Raw genomic sequence first — 12,621 nt, 5'->3', positions numbered from 1 at the left:
AAAAGAGCTTAGTTAAGTCCAGAGATATGCAGGAGCCACAGAAATGGAAGAGGACCAGAAGAGAGAATTCGCCAGGCGGGGAGGAGAAGGGCTGTCTGCTCCCAGGGAATGGGAAGTGGGAAATGGAGCCTGCTTCCTTTCAAATTTCTTTTCTCAGAGTAAAGTGCACCCTAATCTCCTCAAAATGCCTATGTCATCTTCCTGTTTGAGTTAAGAACATCCTTCCTAGAAATATAATTAGGAAGGATTAGCTGCTGTATAAAGAGGCTTTGAACAAATTAAGAAAGAATGATGTCTCACTTTAGATTCTGTCCATCAAGTCTCCAAATACCAGCACTTGGCAAAACACCAACACCAGGCAAAGAATAAAAAGGCAGCACTTGGAAAGCAATCAGAGTGATGTCTGTGTCAAGAAAGCCCTAAAATGAGAAGTTTTCCAAATGAATTCTGTACATGCGACACACAGTCCGGCTAATTTTTAAATGTTTGGAAACAACTTCTATGCCGGTAATTCACTATAATGAAGTAATTGTCACATTTTCTCCATGAAACAGAATGTGTTTTGACTCAGTGAACCTTGATTGTTTTGAAAATAAACAATTTTTGTCAGACAACAGTGGTTTACTTAAAATTAATAGAACTAAAAATGTTCACTCTTCTATCCGTGTGTGTGTGTGTGTGTGTGTGTGTGTGTGTGTTTTTAAATCCTCATCCGAGGACACTTTTCCATTTATCCTCAGATAGAGTGGGAGGGAGGAAGGGAGGGAGGGAGAGGGAGAGAGAGAGAGAAACATCGAGGTGAGAGAGACACATGAGCGGCGGCCCCCCACACCACCCCGACCAGGGCTAGGGATGAACCGCAACCGAGGTACATGCCCTTGACCAGAATCAAATCCGAGACTCTTCGGTTCCACAGGCTGATGCTCCAACCGCCAAGCCAGACCGGCCAGGGCTATCCTTTTTTATTTATAAAAATACTTCAAAATTACACACTTCAATAATCCCCTGCAAATTATTTTTTTCACTGTTTTGGCAAAAAGTCAGACAAAGGCAGGTGAAAGACAGCAAGCAGAACACGGACCGTCAGGGTCAAGTCACAGCTCGGCTTCCGCCTGCCCACGTGCCTCTGGGCAAGGTATCCCCCCGTAAGGGATAAAACGTCACGGTCCACGCTGGCTGAGAACTCCGAAAGATGCCAAAAACAAAAAAACTAATGCACTCACTGAGTTTTCCATGATGTACAAATAACTTGCTAACGGGAAAAGTATCCACATTAATTCTACTCAAAGATACTGACATTAATAAAATGTTTCTTCTCTGTTTTGCCGACAGCCCCCACCCATCACTGTGGAATTCCATGAACTCTCAGTGAAAGATCAAGTTTGCCGGACGGCCCTGTTTGCTTTCTATGCACGCTGAGGCGGTTTTGCATCGAAGCTCAAATTATGAATATTTAGCCCTGGCCGGTTTGGCTCAGCGGTTAGAGCGTCAGCCTGCGGTCCAGAGAGACCTGAGTTCAGCTAAGGGCGCGTGCCTCGGTTGCAGTCTGTCCCCAACCCTGGTTGGTCGTGCGGGTGGCAGCCACTCGATGTGTCCCTTTAACATCAATGTTTCTCTCTCTCCCCCCCACCCCCCACTCTATCTGAACAAAAAATGGAAAAATGTCCTTAGGTGAGGATAAAAAGAAATTATGAATATTTAATTAAAGACTCAAGAGTACTAAAACGTGAAGGTCACAAATTGGCTTCAGTCCGGAATGTTCCCAAGTGACTGCGGCCGGGGCTCTGTGCTCATGTTTGGTCAGTGACTGCCCTGTGTCCACAGCAGGCACTGCAGGAAGTGCAAGAGCGAGACCCAGCACTGCAAGGTCAAGAAGGTAAGACCCAGAACCCCCAGAGTCCGAGCAGTGGAACATCCCTGTCACACGGACAGGTATGCAGAAGTGGGGGTGCGGCGGGACAAGGGGTCCCAGGGCTGAACTCCTGTCCGGGACCGGAAAGTGGGATGACTGAGTCACCGTGTGTCTGCTCTGGTCGGCGGCTCCTCGGACGGGTCTCCTCTCATTGCTTTGGGGAAACCGAGGCAGCCCAGAGCTGGGTTAATGTCTGCATCCCTGCGTGGTCAAACTTCTGGATTCAGAGCGGTGCCGTGGTGTCACCCACATTTGTTCACTCGTCACGTGGGCACCGTGCCAGGCGGAGTGCACCACACAAATTGCAAGGAGGGCTGGAGGGGAGGGGTGGGGACGCGGTGCTGAGAGAGCCTCTCCCGGGAGGAACCCAGGCTTCAGAGAATGCTCCCGAGGAAACCGAGAGCAGCAAAACGAGCAGGTGTTAAACAGGAGAGAGGGGTGTGGGGCGGGGGTGACAGAGAAAATGTGTCAGGAAGGAGCTCGGCAGAGCCGAGGAGCTGCCTGTGACATGGTGACATGTGGCCTGTGTATGGCAACAACAAGGGGGAAGGGTACAAATGGGCCCAGGCAGACTGACTCCCCAGGAGTGGAGAACCAGCCTCGGTCCTCAGCGCACCGAGGAGCCAATGGAGGCTCTTACGCAGGGCAGGGAAAAAGGAGACTTATATGTTGAACAGATCCCTCTAGTTGTGGACACAGGTTTGGACTTAATTCTCTCATACTTCATAAAGTCCAAGTGCCTGGGACAGTCAAAGCCTCCCCACCCCACTCCTAGGCAAGTCCACCTAACTCCAAGGGGCATCGGGACATTCTCCAATCTACTAGCTAATTCCACCCGCCGGCCCTTCTGGTTCCTCCCAAAAACACACACAAGCCTCCTGTCTGAAAATAGCAGTCCTGAATAATAACAGACATTTTCTCCTGGACCAGCAAATCCAGGGGTTCTCTGTGTGTTTAAGCAGACACCCTTCCCACGTAGACGTGTTGCCTCCAGGACATATGACCAGCTGCTGCTGGGTCCTCTCTGACACACAGAGACACAAATAAACAGGTAAAAATAAACTCAACTTCAAGAACCTCAGCAACGACATACTAACTGTAAGCATGCTTATGAACGTTATTTAACTTTGCTTTTTATTTCCTAGTTGGGAGTGTTTTATATACTCTGAGATGTTCTTGTCACCTCCCTTCCACAGAACTCAGACCTCATTGGTTCTTTATTCAGATCCCCGGCAACTCTGGGGCAAAGAACTGCTATAAAAACTTGGTCTTGAAATTTAGTCTATGCTCTGCTCAAACAAAAACAAACCCTTATGCCAAGGAAAACAAGGAATGAGGATTTAGTGCAACCCCAGAGGTACCTTGGAAGGACTCAGGCGCAGTATCTATGGAATGCGAAACGTATCCAAGTGTCATTTTTACTTTAATCTGCACAACACCCAAAGTCAGGCTCTGAAAATCATTCTCGTGTTTGACATCAGCCACACGGGCCTGGCCTAAAGCTCACGGGTCCCATGCATCAGCCAAGCTGGATTCTGGTCCAGCTGCTTCTCGGTGGAGTCACGGGGGTTTCAACCCCGGTTCTGTTGTCAGTTTGCAGCGAGTCCGCCAACAACTAATTAATTCAACTTTCAGTGCTCCCAATTTATTTCAACATAGAAGCATAATCATATGGGAAGCACTTAATCAGGCCTAAGGGCCACTCTGATCGCTGTAGAAAGGGGCAGGCTAGCCCTCTCCCACTTCAGTCCATATCCGCCCCCCCCCCCTCTATAGTGGGTGGAGCCACTGTATGTCAACAGGCACTTATTTATGAGTGGTGTTGACTTTTCCATCCCTAGACCCATGAGGCTTAGGTATCGGAAGAGCCTGGGCCCCTCCTGCTGCCTGGACATCTCTAGGCTCTGGGTTTCTCAGTTTCCTCCTCTTCCACTCACAAGTGCCTGAGTGTGCTGGTCCCAAGATTTCAGAGAACAGTGGGGGGCCCCATGGAGGCCCTAAATCTATGTGATGTATTTAAGTCTAACTTTTAGAAGAGTCATAAGGGCTGGCTCTGCTCTTGTTTTGATCATTCTTTACCACCCCTTGTGCACCTCACTCCTGAGCAGCAGGGAAGATTGGCAGATGGGACGGGTCCCTCGTCAAATATCGTAGTAATTGCCCCCCTCCAAAGATGTCTATGCACTTGCTTCCCAGAACCCATGAACGGAAAATGGAAATCAAGTTGCAGATGGAATTAAGGCTGGTAACCAGCTGACCCTGAGACGTGGAAACTAGCCTGGCATGTGTTCTGGTGGACCTCACGTAGCTGCGCGTGTCCTCAGGAGTGGAAGAGCAGGCAGGAGATGAGGCAGAGGATGGCAGAGAGAAGGATTCCGCCCAACGCCATTGGCTTTGAAGAAGGAAAAGGGGCCACAAGTCTCAGAATTAAGGCAGCCTCTGGAAGCTGGAAGAGAAACAGGTTCCCCCCTGGAGCCTCCCTGCCGACGCGGCCCTGCCGACGTCTGGATTCCAGCCCAGGGACACCCATTCCAGGCATCTGACCTCGGAACTAGGAGACAATTAATTTGTGTTGTTTTAAGTCCCTAAATGTGTGACAATTTGTGCCAGTGGCAATAGGAAATGAATACAAATGCCATCCAAGAAAGAAGCAATACAAACAAGAAGACCTCATGGACCACCTAAAGCTGAACCCTGACTCCACACTTGCTAGCTGCGTGGATTTAGGCAAATTACCCTCCACACCTGAAATGCCTCATCGTGCAAAATGGGGATAGTAACAGTATCTTTCTCACATTCTTGGGAGAGAATTAAATGAGATAATACTTAGAAAGTTCGTAAGAGCTCCAGGCACAGAATAAACACTCAGTAAATATTACTTCATTACTATTACTGTTATTATTACATAGCAACAAAATATCATCCTGATTTCTAACAATTAAACTGGGAGCAAACTGTATCCTAGCATTTACCCTTTCCATTGTAAGCTTTGCGTTTCCACATAATTCTTTGACCCGAATTTAAACCCAGTCTGTTACTGGTCATATTTCAAAACTGCTTTTGGCCAAGCCTTCCTCGTGGGACCCAACAGACTGCAGACAGCTCAAGGCGCAAGCGACCTCCCCAACCCTTCTCCTGCCTTCCCCACCCCCACCCCCACCCCACAGTTCACGTTCCTGCCAGTTCTCACCGCTTCCTATTCCGTGAACCCTACTTCTCCCACCGTTACCCCACATGCCTGTTTTCTCAGTCAGCAAAAAAGTGCTGACCAGCAGGCACCACTATGATCAAACTTGACACGATGGATCACAGTCCTCAAGCTTCGATGCTGCTATCCCCAGTTGGACTTGGTTTTCTGATGAGTTCACAGAGGTCTTCTGGAATTCCCACATACACTTACCTACACAACATTATTCATAAAAGCCAAACACTGGAAAAACTCCAAACATCCATCAAAAGTAGAATAAGTTACAGTATATTTGTATAATGGACCAATCATTGGCAAGGTAAATGTGAAAACTACAGTCCCATGAAGCTACACAGATGAGTCTCAAACATCACACTGCATGAAAAATACACACAGTATGATTCATGTATATGTAGTTCAAAAACAGACAGACATATTCTCTGGTGTTAGAAGAGAGTGGCTCCCGTTGGGAGGAGGAAGAGGGCAGACTGGGGAACAAGGGGACGTCATAGTCCCGGCAATGTTCTCCTCTTCGACTTGGATGGTATTTACGTCATCCAAGTGTGATATCGCTTTGGGATCATCACCAGGCTGTGTGCACTTCTGATCTGTGTACTCTTCTCTGTGCAATTTCAACGTAACTTCAATTTTTAGAAAAGTTACAATAAATGCATATAAAATGTTGAAGTCAGTCATTGGTTGGGTCAATTTTTAGTTCTCATACTATCCCTAAAATATCCTGAAATGAGCACTGGAGTTCTTTTTCTTCAACTTTCTACTCATTTGCCTTCTTTTCCATACTAAAAAGTAGAGATCGAAACCTCCATCTGGCCCTGGCCCTTGTGGCTCAGTTGGTTGGGCATTGTCCCATGTACTGAAAAGTTGCCGGTTCGATTCCTGACCCAGGCACATGCTGGGCATGCAGGAGGCAACCAATAGATGTTTGCTCTCACATCAATGTTTCTCTCTCTCCCCCTCTCCCTTCCTCTCTCTCTAAAAAAATCAATTTAAAAATCTTTTTTAAAAAGTTAAAAAAAATCTCCATCTCATAGACTAATTGGGAAGATCAAATACAACAAGGAATACAAAGTACTTTGCAAAATGTTTGGGGTTTTACAAAGGTGAACAATATTATTCCAAGAGAAAAAGATAACTCCTGCAACATAAGTACATGGAACAATCCTTGGACAGGAATTTCAACATTATCAATATTTTTTTCTCCAGGTAAAACTAAAATTAATAAATTAAAAAAATATATATATATATATATGTATGTATAATTCACTGTAACCCCTCTGTGTACCTATGCAGATAAAAAGATGAAAAACTGTGTGTAGTGTAACGGTCATGGTAAGTACAGGGACACACAGAGGTGAAACCTGGGGGAGGGGAGGCAGACTGGGGTTTGGGGTGGGGATCCACCCTGAGCAGGGTCCCCCTATAGTCTGAGATCATCTTTGAGGAAACTGTCTACTTGAGTACTGGCCATGTCCTTGGCTTCTTTCAAAAGTTCAGACAATTCCCAAACTCAACTATCAGTGCAACAAAAAGCTTGAAACTTCTCCCTAAAGTTGTCACTGTTGGTGAGTTTTTTTATTCTTTATGGGTATGAGAGAGTCCAAATAAAGAGAACAACTTTACATCTTGTTTTTGCAGCTGTTAATTAGGAGAGCAGAATACTTCAAGGAGCACTCCACAAAGTTTCCCATCCTTGTCAGTTATCACAGCACACAGGGTTTTAGAAACTTAACCGCAGGGAGCAGCTAAGAACTGGGCAGGGATAAAGGAGGGTGCAGCCCCTCTCCTCCATGACACAGACATCACCCAGCACTGCTGCCTGCCCACTGACCCGGGGTAAATGTGAAGCATTCATTTCTCAAGACCTCTGAAGGTAGAACACATCAATCCACATGGATTTTAAAGAACATTCTCTATATTTAGAAAATGCCTGGCACACTCTAAGCTCACTTGATAAATACACAATGCATCTGAATGAGTCCTGTCTGATAAAAGGACATTAAATTTGCTTCTTTTCTCTTCACCCCATCCCTAGGAAGAAGAGGACAAACAGGATAGTCAATGCCATTAGAGAGATTTCCTGGTTGAGACAGGAAAAAACTAATTTTTCCAGAGAACCTAACCACAGTCATTTGTAACATCAGGACACCGTAAGACGATGAAAATAGCCAGCACCAGGGAAGAAAAAAGACTGGATCCATGTGAGCTCTCTCGATAGATTCGACATCACATCCTGAGCAAAACCAGACTTCCTTCTCAAGCTGAAAGAGAGGGGACCGGGTGCCTTGTCGCCTGCAAAGTGCTTCCTCCTGACACTGCACAGATCACAGCTCTCTGGGCAAAGCAGGGTCAACTTCATACCCATCACAACAGCCCCACTGAGCAGCATGGGGGTAAAAAACAAACTTCTATGGGAAACGTCAATATACATGTGAATAATAATACTGGCAGGTGATGATTAAGCTCTGAAAAGTGAAACAATTTTGAATTTTGCTCCTTTGTGGAGTCTCCTGGCTCTAACTTAGAAGAATTAACACCTTTTTACACAGAGGACTCCAGGCAAACCCTGGAGATGCCCTGAGACCAAACAGTGGCAATCCTCCAAACGCACTGACAGCTACCTGTAAAGAACATCTATAGGATGCAACTATGAGAGTAAACCGAAGTGTCAACACGGACTTTCTAAAGAATCAGTATTATAAAGTGAGGCAGAGGTTCAGAGAATCAGAAGTGTGCTGACAAAATGTGTATGCAGACAGATGAAGCGTCATTTGGTCTTGCCCACAGCTCATGGAGTGCTCACAATGTGGCCCACTAAGCTGGACAAAGAAACATCATGATAATCCATTTCCGTGAAAAGCTTGAGTGGAGTTACAGCAATGACAATGGCCAGAATGCCCTGACCAGGGTCTCTCCAAACCAATACCTGACGAAGTGGTGAGTGACTATCATTAATACCCACTTGTTTTTAGTCCCTAGTGGGCTACAGAGGATGATTTTGGCTATTCATTCATAATGCTCTGTCAGACCATCCATTCATCAAGTATCAGAGACCTCAGAGAGCCATGATATTCCCAAAGAAATCTTCAAAAACGGCAGGATGGCCCTGGCCCGTGGGCTGAGCCTCGTCCCACACACCGAGAGGTTGCCAATTGGATTCCTGGGTGGCGGGCTCTATCCCCAGTAGGGGGCATGTAGGAGGCAGCCGAGTGATGTTTCTCTCTCCCTCTCCCTTCCTCTCTCTCTAAAATCAATAACAACACATTTAAACACATACACACAAATGGCCAGATGGAAAGACCTCGGCACCCTCCCTTTCTCCCACACTCCCAAGCCTGGATCGGACCTCATCTGCTTTTCCTCCGCCTCCTACATTCAATAGGCGTCAAGGTTTCCAGCTGCACTCACACCTGAGTTCACGGCCTTCCTCTACCGTACCAGCACCACCACACCTGTCACACAGCCAGTCCCCAGCGACCACAGTTCTAACCCATTTTACACACTACAGATGAGGCTACCAACACAGCAGACAAATTAAAGCATCCTTCCCACTTGAAAGTTTCTTGTGTTTTCTTTGTTACTCTACAGAACTTCTTAAAAAATATAAATAGTACAGCCCTGGCCGGTTTGGCTCAGCGGTTAGAGCATCGGCCTGCAGTCCTGAGAGACCCGGGTTCGGTTCCCGCTAGGGGCGCGTACCTCAGTTGCAGTTTGTCCCCGGCCCTGGTCGGTTGTGCGGGTGGCAGCCACTCGATGTGTCCCTTTCACATCGATGTTTCTCTTTCTCTCTCTGTTCCTCTCTCTCCCTCCCACTCTACCTGAACAAAAAATGGAAAAATGTCCTCGGGTGAGGATAAAAAAAAATATAAATAGTACAGAGAATTGTGTGAGAATACACCATGTAGACTCAACCCAGCTTCAGTAATTATCCCTCATGGCCAATTTTGTTACCTGTATACCTCAACCCAATGGGTTATTTCCATCAAAATCATCATATAATTTCACCTACAAATAAAGAAATGGTTCATCTGTAAATAAAAAGTTGGTTCTCCTCCTTACATAACTGCAGTGGTATCATCACAGCACCCAAAAGCAACAATCTTTTATACCATCAAATTTCCAATCAATCAGCATTTTCATGGTCATCTTATAAACCATTGTTACCATTTTATTTTCTTCATAGTTTGTTTGAACCAGGATAGACATAATCCAAATATTACGATCGGTTAATATGTTTCTTAGGCCTCTTTTAAACTATAGCTTTCCCTCCATTCTTTTTTCTTTTCAATTTTGTTTCATTATGTCTTCTTCAAATTGCTTTGTTGAAATCTTAGTCTTTAACTTGGTTTTCAACCAACCCTTAAAACCTTTTATTGCCACTACTCTTCATCGATACCACATTCCAGTCAAATCATGTCCTACATGGGGTCGTTGTTAAGTATGTCCACAAATTCTTTAATATTTCTCCCTGCAAGAATGCAGCTTACTTCCTCTCTGTTTGAGGGCAGCCTGCCTTCGTGACTCACCTCTAAAGAGCAGAATGAGGGAGAGGTGAAGGTACGTCCCTTTGAAGACTAAAAAGGCTCTGTGGTTTCACCCCTGCTCTCTCCAGCGTGGGGTCACTTGCCCTGGGCGAAGCCAGTGGCCATGCTGTGAGGGTCCTCAAGCAGCTCTGTGGAGACATCCACATAGAACGGAAGGACAGCCTCCTGCCGCCAGTCATGGGAGGGAGTCACCTGGGCAGCAGGCTCCCGGCTCCAGTCGAGCCGCCCCTGCTGACCGCACCTCATGCGGGACCCTGAGCAGGAACTCCCAGCTAAGCATCTCCTGGACTCCTGGCTGCAGACTGTCAGACAATACATGTGTACTGTTTTAAGTGGCTAAATTTGGGGGTGACCTGTTACACAGCAGCAGATAATTAATACACCATACTTTTTGACATCACATTATTGCCTTCCCTAGAAATGCCCTTCTTCTCCAGTTCTTTGTGTCCAACTTTAACCATCTTTTCAAACTCACGGGCCACCTTCTCCAGAGCCTCCCTGGACCTCCATTTCCCAACTTTCCACCATCTGGAGATAACTGCTCTTTCCTTTGACTTCCTAAGCGACTCTGTATCTGGTTCTAAGTCGAGCCATCTAAAACCGATTCAGCCTTGGCCAGTTTGGCTCAGCGGTTAGAGCATTGGCCTGCAGACCAGTGAGTCCAGGGTTCAATTCCAGCCAAGGGCATGTACCTCGATTGAAGCTCGTCCCTGGCCCCGGTTGGGGTCATTTGGGTGGCAACCAACTCAAGTTATAGCTCATTTATCACTTTAAAATCTCCTTAAGAACAGAACTGGATCTTGTACATCTTAACACTCCCAGCAGGGCCCAGATAACAGGGCAACCTCTAAAAGTGTATTAGGAAAATGTCAGAATTGTTAGTGTCTCAGGCCATCTCCTCTCTTTACCCAAAGGCACACAGCAGACATGCCCATATACACAGGCCTGTAATAATGATATCATAAAAAGCTTCTTCATTCAGCAGATGAGGTTTCTGAAGCAAATTATCTATAGGCATACCTTGGAGATACGGCAGGCTTGGTTCCCCAAACTGTGTAATGCAATACAGTGAGTCACACAAACTTTGTTTTCCTGGTGCATATAAAAGTTATGCTGCCCTGACCAGTTTGGCTCAGCAGCAGAGCATTGGCCTAAGGTCCAGGGAGGCCTGGGTTTGGTTCCCGCTAAGGGCATGTACCTCAGTTGCAGTTTGTCCCTGGCCCTGGTTGGGTCGTGTGGGTGGCAACCACTCGACGTGTTCCTTTCACATCGATGTTTCTCTCTCTCTCTCCCTCCCTCCCCACTCTATCTGAACAAAAAATGGAAAAGTGTCCTCAGTTGAGGATAAAAAAAAAAAGTTATGCTTACACTACACGGTAGTCTATTAAGTGTGCAGTAAATAACATTATGTCTAAAAAATGTGCATACCTTACTTTAAAAACACGTTATTGCTAAAAAATGATAACCATCATTGAGCCTATTGGAAAACTGGCATCAACAGACTCACTCAATACAGGATTGCCACAAACTTTCAATCTATAAAAAAAACGCAATATCTGCGGAGCACAATAAAGCAAAGTGCAATTAAAGGAAATGCAATAAAACAAGGTATGCCGGTAATGACTTCTATTTTCCCAAAGCCAAGTTAGCTGAAACCTTAGCCTCCTCTTTGACTCACAACATTCTTGTCTAAATTATACTGCTGCTACCAAAAAAAGAAAAAGGTTGCTCCTTTATTTGACATCTGACATATGGTTCTCACTAGCAGTCCAAGTCTAAGAGTGGATGGTGCTATTCAAGATGAATGATGTCGCTTGTAAATTACTTCACAGTTTATGTAAGTAATGATGCTAGAAAAAAAAATAATTGCAATGCACAGTAATCTGACTCTTGATTGCCAAGGCATAGTTCAACACAGAACTGTTCTTTGTTTTTAAGATCCAAAACAATGCTGGAAGAGAGATGTCTTGGTATGAAATAATCAAAACTTTATATCATTTCAAGGACACAGTTACATTCATGTTCTGGCACAAAAAAGCACCCTACCCTTTAGAGAAGGGGTCAGCAACCCCAGCTCATGGGCCAAAAAGCTGGCCCACAGCCTGTTTCTTGCATGGCCCAAAAGCAAAGAATGATTTTTACATGTTTAAAGGGTTGGGGGGGGGGGGAGAATCAAAAGAAGAAGAATATTGGGTGACGTGAAATTTATATGACATTCAAATTTCGATAGCCATAAATAAAGTTTTATTGCAGCAGTCACACTCATTCATTTCGGCATCGTCTGTGGCTGATTTCGTGTTATAACGGCAGGACTGAGAAGCTGTAGCAGAAGCCATATGTCCCACAAAGCCGAAATATCTGGCTTTTGCAGCAAAAGTTGGCAGCCCTCTAGTTCAGGGCATGGATGCTGGATCCTGTCTGCCCCACTTCAAGCCTAGCACTTATTCTCTATATTCTGCCTCCATTTAGATCCAAACACATTATTATTATTATATCATACTATTATTATGGTTAACCTATTAACTGCATGACCTTAAACAAATTACTTAACCACGCTGCACCTCCTTTTCCTCGTGGTAAACGGGGTTAATAACAGTACCTACCTTTGGGCTCATTGTGAGTTGTAAATTAATAATGTAGACAAAGCGTTTGAAACAGTACCTGGCTAAGTTACTAAGTATTCGTCAGGAAAACTGTTACTAAGCACTCGTTATAACTACCATTCCTTCCCGCTGAGAGCTGCCGGATATTTTGGTATCTTCCAACTGCAATGCTAGCAAAGTGGTTAGATTTCAAACTAGCCCCTTCCCCAATCTATTTATCACGGCAGAACCGAAGTGTGAGACAAGAAGAAGTGAGAGAAAAATGAAGAAAAACAGAAAGAGGAGGATTGAGGAGGGAACAAAAAGAGAAAGAAAAAGTTAGCAGGACCCCACTCAGCAGGGACAGTAGGTGGCCTA

At 45.4% G+C, this 12,621-nt stretch overlaps 1 protein-coding gene across 14 annotated transcripts in view; it reads right to left on the bottom strand.

Moving 5' to 3' along the window:
• Positions 1–12,621, bottom strand: part of LTBP1 (latent transforming growth factor beta binding protein 1) — a 394,177-nt gene that overhangs the window by 332,307 nt on the left and 49,249 nt on the right. The gene's annotated exons all lie outside the window — the stretch shown is intronic.

Source organism: Molossus molossus, unplaced genomic scaffold (assembly GCF_014108415.1).
Source record: "Molossus molossus isolate mMolMol1 unplaced genomic scaffold, mMolMol1.p scaffold_m16_p_15, whole genome shotgun sequence".
In the NCBI taxonomy this organism is placed as follows: Eukaryota; Metazoa; Chordata; class Mammalia; order Chiroptera; family Molossidae; genus Molossus; species Molossus molossus.
Note: the sequence above shows the minus strand (reverse complement) of the source record. Positions and strands in the feature narration are given on the sequence as shown.